General features: G+C 49.8%; 13 non-coding genes across 13 annotated transcripts in view; all 13 read right to left on the reverse strand.

Moving 5' to 3' along the window:
- Positions 1–309: 309 nt before the first annotated feature.
- LOC130168418 (5S ribosomal RNA) lies at positions 310–428 on the reverse strand. The gene has a single exon (XR_008827441.1). It is a non-coding gene; the product is annotated as a 5S ribosomal RNA (ribosomal RNA).
- A 274-nt stretch (positions 429–702) lies between these two features.
- LOC130168420 (5S ribosomal RNA) lies at positions 703–821 on the reverse strand. The gene has a single exon (XR_008827442.1). It is a non-coding gene; the product is annotated as a 5S ribosomal RNA (ribosomal RNA).
- A 274-nt stretch (positions 822–1095) lies between these two features.
- Positions 1096–1213, reverse strand: LOC130168611 (5S ribosomal RNA). The gene has a single exon (XR_008827628.1). It is a non-coding gene; the product is annotated as a 5S ribosomal RNA (ribosomal RNA).
- Positions 1214–1488: 275 nt separating this feature from the next.
- LOC130168520 (5S ribosomal RNA) lies at positions 1489–1607 on the reverse strand. Its single transcript, XR_008827541.1, has one exon. It is a non-coding gene; the product is annotated as a 5S ribosomal RNA (ribosomal RNA).
- A 270-nt stretch (positions 1608–1877) lies between these two features.
- Positions 1878–1995, reverse strand: LOC130168589 (5S ribosomal RNA). The gene has a single exon (XR_008827606.1). It is a non-coding gene; the product is annotated as a 5S ribosomal RNA (ribosomal RNA).
- Positions 1996–2264: 269 nt separating this feature from the next.
- On the reverse strand, positions 2265–2383 carry LOC130168421 (5S ribosomal RNA). Its single transcript, XR_008827443.1, has one exon. It is a non-coding gene; the product is annotated as a 5S ribosomal RNA (ribosomal RNA).
- A 270-nt stretch (positions 2384–2653) lies between these two features.
- Positions 2654–2772, reverse strand: LOC130168521 (5S ribosomal RNA). Its single transcript, XR_008827542.1, has one exon. It is a non-coding gene; the product is annotated as a 5S ribosomal RNA (ribosomal RNA).
- Positions 2773–3047: 275 nt separating this feature from the next.
- LOC130168423 (5S ribosomal RNA) lies at positions 3048–3166 on the reverse strand. Its single transcript, XR_008827445.1, has one exon. It is a non-coding gene; the product is annotated as a 5S ribosomal RNA (ribosomal RNA).
- A 275-nt stretch (positions 3167–3441) lies between these two features.
- Positions 3442–3559, reverse strand: LOC130168590 (5S ribosomal RNA). The gene has a single exon (XR_008827607.1). It is a non-coding gene; the product is annotated as a 5S ribosomal RNA (ribosomal RNA).
- A 275-nt stretch (positions 3560–3834) lies between these two features.
- On the reverse strand, positions 3835–3951 carry LOC130168637 (5S ribosomal RNA). Its single transcript, XR_008827652.1, has one exon. It is a non-coding gene; the product is annotated as a 5S ribosomal RNA (ribosomal RNA).
- Positions 3952–4221: 270 nt separating this feature from the next.
- On the reverse strand, positions 4222–4340 carry LOC130168424 (5S ribosomal RNA). Its single transcript, XR_008827447.1, has one exon. It is a non-coding gene; the product is annotated as a 5S ribosomal RNA (ribosomal RNA).
- Positions 4341–4609: 269 nt separating this feature from the next.
- Positions 4610–4727, reverse strand: LOC130168577 (5S ribosomal RNA). Its single transcript, XR_008827594.1, has one exon. It is a non-coding gene; the product is annotated as a 5S ribosomal RNA (ribosomal RNA).
- Positions 4728–4997: 270 nt separating this feature from the next.
- The window catches only part of LOC130168425 (5S ribosomal RNA), a 119-nt gene continuing 116 nt past the window's right edge, over positions 4998–5000 (reverse strand). The window contains exon 1 of the ribosomal RNA XR_008827448.1: positions 4998–5000. This exon is cut by the window's right edge and continues 116 nt beyond it. This is a non-coding gene — a ribosomal RNA (5S ribosomal RNA).

Raw genomic sequence — 5000 nt, forward strand, 5'->3', positions numbered from 1 at the left:
GATCGGGCGTGTTCAGAGTGGTATGGCCGTAAGCGAGAGGGAGCGCGACAAATACCCTCTTTAAACATGACGATCATGTCCTTCATGCACGAAGCTACGTGTTTCTGTCTAGCGCAGGAGCCTTTCCTTTTCAGCGTTTGCTTGTTGCTTTGGCTCTCAACATGTCAACTTTGTAACATTTTAATACAAAAGTGTCTTTACATTGTGATCTGTGCTGTCCCGTCCCCAAAAGTGCAGCCAGGTGCAGAGTAACAGGTTGTTGAAGCAGGAGCAGCAGCGTCCTCTGCTGATTGCAAAGAGATGCCAAAAAGCTTACAGCACCTGGTATTCCCAGGCGGTCTCCCATCCAAGTACTAACCAGGCCCGACCCTGCTTGGCTTCCGAGATCGGACGAGATCGGGCGCGTTCAGAGTGGTATGGCCGTAAGCGAGAGGGAGCGCGACAAATACCTCTTTAAACATGATGATCATGTCCTTCATGCACGAAGCTACGTGTTTCTGTCTAGCGCAGGAGCCTTTCCTTTTCAGCGTTTGCTTGTTGCTTTGGCTCTCAACATGTCAACTTTGTAACATTTTAATACAAAAGTGTCTTTACATTGTGATCTGTGCTGTCCCGTCCCCAAAAGTGCAGCCAGGTGCAGAGTAACAGGTTGTTGAAGCAGGAGCAGCAGCGTCCTCTGCTGATTGCAAAGAGATGCGAAAAAGCTTACAGCACCTGGTATTCCCAGGCGGTCTCCCATCCAAGTACTAACCAGGCCCGACCCTGCTTGGCTTCCGAGATCGGACGAGATCGGGCGCGTTCAGAGTGGTATGGCCGTAAGCGAGAGGGAGCGCGACAAATACCTCTTTAAACATGATGATCATGTCCTTCATGCACGAAGCTACGTGTTTCTGTCTAGCGCAGGAGCCTTTCCTTTTCAGCGTTTGCTTGTTGCTTTGGCTCTCAACATGTCAACTTTGTAACATTTTAATACAAAAGTGTCTTTACATTGTGATCTGTGCTGTCCCGTCCCCAAAAGTGCAGCCAGGTGCAGAGTAACAGGTTGTTGAAGCAGGAGCAGCAGCGTCCTCTGCTGATTGCAAAGAGATGCGAAAAAGCTTACAGCACCTGGTATTCCCAGGCGGTCTCCCATCCAAGTACTAACCAGGCCGACCCTGCTTGGCTTCCGAGATCGGACGAGATCGGGCGCGTTCAGAGTGGTATGGCCGTAAGCGAGAGGGAGCGCGACAAATACCCTCTTTAAACATGACGATCATGTCCTTCATGCACGAAGCTACGTGTTTATGTCTAGCGCAGGAGCCTTTCCTTTTCAGCGTTTGCTTGTTGCTTTGGCTCTCAACATGTCAACTTTGTAACATTTTAATACAAAAGTGTCTTTACATTGTGATCTGTGCTGTCCCGTCCCCAAAAGTGCAGCCAGGTGCAGAGTAACAGGTTGTTGAAGCAGGAGCAGCAGCGTCCTCTGCTGATTGCAAAGAGATGCCAAAAAGCTTACAGCACCTGGTATTCCCAGGCGGTCTCCCATCCAAGTACTAACCAGGCCCGACCCTGCTTGGCTTCCGAGATCGGACGAGATCGGGCGTGTTCAGAGTGGTATGGCCGTAAGCGAGAGGGAGCGCGACAAATACCCTCTTTAAACATGACGATCATGTCCTTCATGCACGAAGCTACGTGTTTATGTCTAGCGCAGGAGCCTTTCCTTTTCAGCGTTTGCTTGTTGCTTTGGCTCTCAACATGTCAACTTTGTAACATTTTAATACAAAAGTGTCTTTACATTGTGATCTGTGCTGTCCCCAAAAGTGCAGCCAGGTGCAGAGTAACAGGTTGTTGAAGCAGGAGCAGCAGCGTCCTCTGCTGATTGCAAAGAGATGCCAAAAAGCTTACAGCACCTGGTATTCCCAGGCGGTCTCCCATCCAAGTACTAACCAGGCCCGACCCTGCTTGGCTTCCGAGATCGACGAGATCGGGCGTGTTCAGAGTGGTATGGCCGTAAGCGAGAGGAGCGCGACAAATACCCTCTTTAAACATGACGATCATGTCCTTCATGCACGAAGCTACGTGTTTATGTCTAGCGCAGGAGCCTTTCCTTTTCAGCGTTTGCTTGTTGCTTTGGCTCTCAACATGTCAACTTTGTAACATTTTAATACAAAAGTGTCTTTACATTGTGATCTGTGCTGTCCCCAAAAGTGCAGCCAGGTGCAGAGTAACAGGTTGTTGAAGCAGGAGCAGCAGCGTCCTCTGCTGATTGCAAAGAGATGCGAAAAAGCTTACAGCACCTGGTATTCCCAGGCGGTCTCCCATCCAAGTACTAACCAGGCCCGACCCTGCTTGGCTTCCGAGATCGGACGAGATCGGGCGCGTTCAGAGTGGTATGGCCGTAAGCGAGAGGGAGCGCGACAAATACCCTCTTTAAACATGACGATCATGTCCTTCATGCACGAAGCTACGTGTTTATGTCTAGCGCAGGAGCCTTTCCTTTTCAGCGTTTGCTTGTTGCTTTGGCTCTCAACATGTCAACTTTGTAACATTTTAATACAAAAGTGTCTTTACATTGTGATCTGTGCTGTCCCCAAAAGTGCAGCCAGGTGCAGAGTAACAGGTTGTTGAAGCAGGAGCAGCAGCGTCCTCTGCTGATTGCAAAGAGATGCGAAAAAGCTTACAGCACCTGGTATTCCCAGGCGGTCTCCCATCCAAGTACTAACCAGGCCCGACCCTGCTTGGCTTCCGAGATCGGACGAGATCGGGCGTGTTCAGAGTGGTATGGCCGTAAGCGAGAGGGAGCGCGACAAATACCCTCTTTAAACATGACGATCATGTCCTTCATGCACGAAGCTACGTGTTTATGTCTAGCGCAGGAGCCTTTCCTTTTCAGCGTTTGCTTGTTGCTTTGGCTCTCAACATGTCAACTTTGTAACATTTTAATACAAAAGTGTCTTTACATTGTGATCTGTGCTGTCCCGTCCCCAAAAGTGCAGCCAGGTGCAGAGTAACAGGTTGTTGAAGCAGGAGCAGCAGCGTCCTCTGCTGATTGCAAAGAGATGCGAAAAAGCTTACAGCACCTGGTATTCCCAGGCGGTCTCCCATCCAAGTACTAACCAGGCCCGACCCTGCTTGGCTTCCGAGATCGGACGAGATCGGGCGCGTTCAGAGTGGTATGGCCGTAAGCGAGAGGGAGCGCGACAAATACCCTCTTTAAACATGACGATCATGTCCTTCATGCACGAAGCTACGTGTTTATGTCTAGCGCAGGAGCCTTTCCTTTTCAGCGTTTGCTTGTTGCTTTGGCTCTCAACATGTCAACTTTGTAACATTTTAATACAAAAGTGTCTTTACATTGTGATCTGTGCTGTCCCGTCCCCAAAAGTGCAGCCAGGTGCAGAGTAACAGGTTGTTGAAGCAGGAGCAGCAGCGTCCTCTGCTGATTGCAAAGAGATGCCAAAAAGCTTACAGCACCTGGTATTCCCAGGCGGTCTCCCATCCAAGTACTAACCAGGCCCGACCCTGCTTGGCTTCCGAGATCGACGAGATCGGGCGTGTTCAGAGTGGTATGGCCGTAAGCGAGAGGGAGCGCGACAAATACCCTCTTTAAACATGACGATCATGTCCTTCATGCACGAAGCTACGTGTTTATGTCTAGCGCAGGAGCCTTTCCTTTTCAGCGTTTGCTTGTTGCTTTGGCTCTCAACATGTCAACTTTGTAACATTTTAATACAAAAGTGTCTTTACATTGTGATCTGTGCTGTCCCGTCCCCAAAAGTGCAGCCAGGTGCAGAGTAACAGGTTGTTGAAGCAGGAGCAGCAGCGTCCTCTGCTGATTGCAAAGAGATGCCAAAAAGCTTACAGCACCTGGTATTCCCAGGCGGTCTCCCATCCAAGTACTAACCAGGCCCGACCTGCTTGGCTTCCGAGATCGACGAGATCGGGCGCGTTCAGAGTGGTATGGCCGTAAGCGAGAGGGAGCGCGACAAATACCCTCTTTAAACATGACGATCATGTCCTTCATGCACGAAGCTACGTGTTTCTGTCTAGCGCAGGAGCCTTTCCTTTTCAGCGTTTGCTTGTTGCTTTGGCTCTCAACATGTCAACTTTGTAACATTTTAATACAAAAGTGTCTTTACATTGTGATCTGTGCTGTCCCCAAAAGTGCAGCCAGGTGCAGAGTAACAGGTTGTTGAAGCAGGAGCAGCAGCGTCCTCTGCTGATTGCAAAGAGATGCGAAAAAGCTTACAGCACCTGGTATTCCCAGGCGGTCTCCCATCCAAGTACTAACCAGGCCCGACCCTGCTTGGCTTCCGAGATCGGACGAGATCGGGCGCGTTCAGAGTGGTATGGCCGTAAGCGAGAGGAGCGCGACAAATACCCTCTTTAAACATGACGATCATGTCCTTCATGCACGAAGCTACGTGTTTATGTCTAGCGCAGGAGCCTTTCCTTTTCAGCGTTTGCTTGTTGCTTTGGCTCTCAACATGTCAACTTTGTAACATTTTAATACAAAAGTGTCTTTACATTGTGATCTGTGCTGTCCCCAAAAGTGCAGCCAGGTGCAGAGTAACAGGTTGTTGAAGCAGGAGCAGCAGCGTCCTCTGCTGATTGCAAAGAGATGCGAAAAAGCTTACAGCACCTGGTATTCCCAGGCGGTCTCCCATCCAAGTACTAACCAGGCCCGACCCTGCTTGGCTTCCGAGATCGACGAGATCGGGCGCGTTCAGAGTGGTATGGCCGTAAGCGAGAGGGAGCGCGACAAATACCCTCTTTAAACATGACGATCATGTCCTTCATGCACGAAGCTACGTGTTTCTGTCTAGCGCAGGAGCCTTTCCTTTTCAGCGTTTGCTTGTTGCTTTGGCTCTCAACATGTCAACTTTGTAACATTTTAATACAAAAGTGTCTTTACATTGTGATCTGTGCTGTCCCCAAAAGTGCAGCCAGGTGCAGAGTAACAGGTTGTTGAAGCAGGAGCAGCAGCGTCCTCTGCTGATTGCAAAGAGATGCCAAAAAGC

This window comes from Seriola aureovittata, chromosome 4 (genome assembly GCF_021018895.1).
Source record: "Seriola aureovittata isolate HTS-2021-v1 ecotype China chromosome 4, ASM2101889v1, whole genome shotgun sequence".
NCBI lineage: Eukaryota > Metazoa > Chordata > Actinopteri > Carangiformes > Carangidae > Seriola > Seriola aureovittata.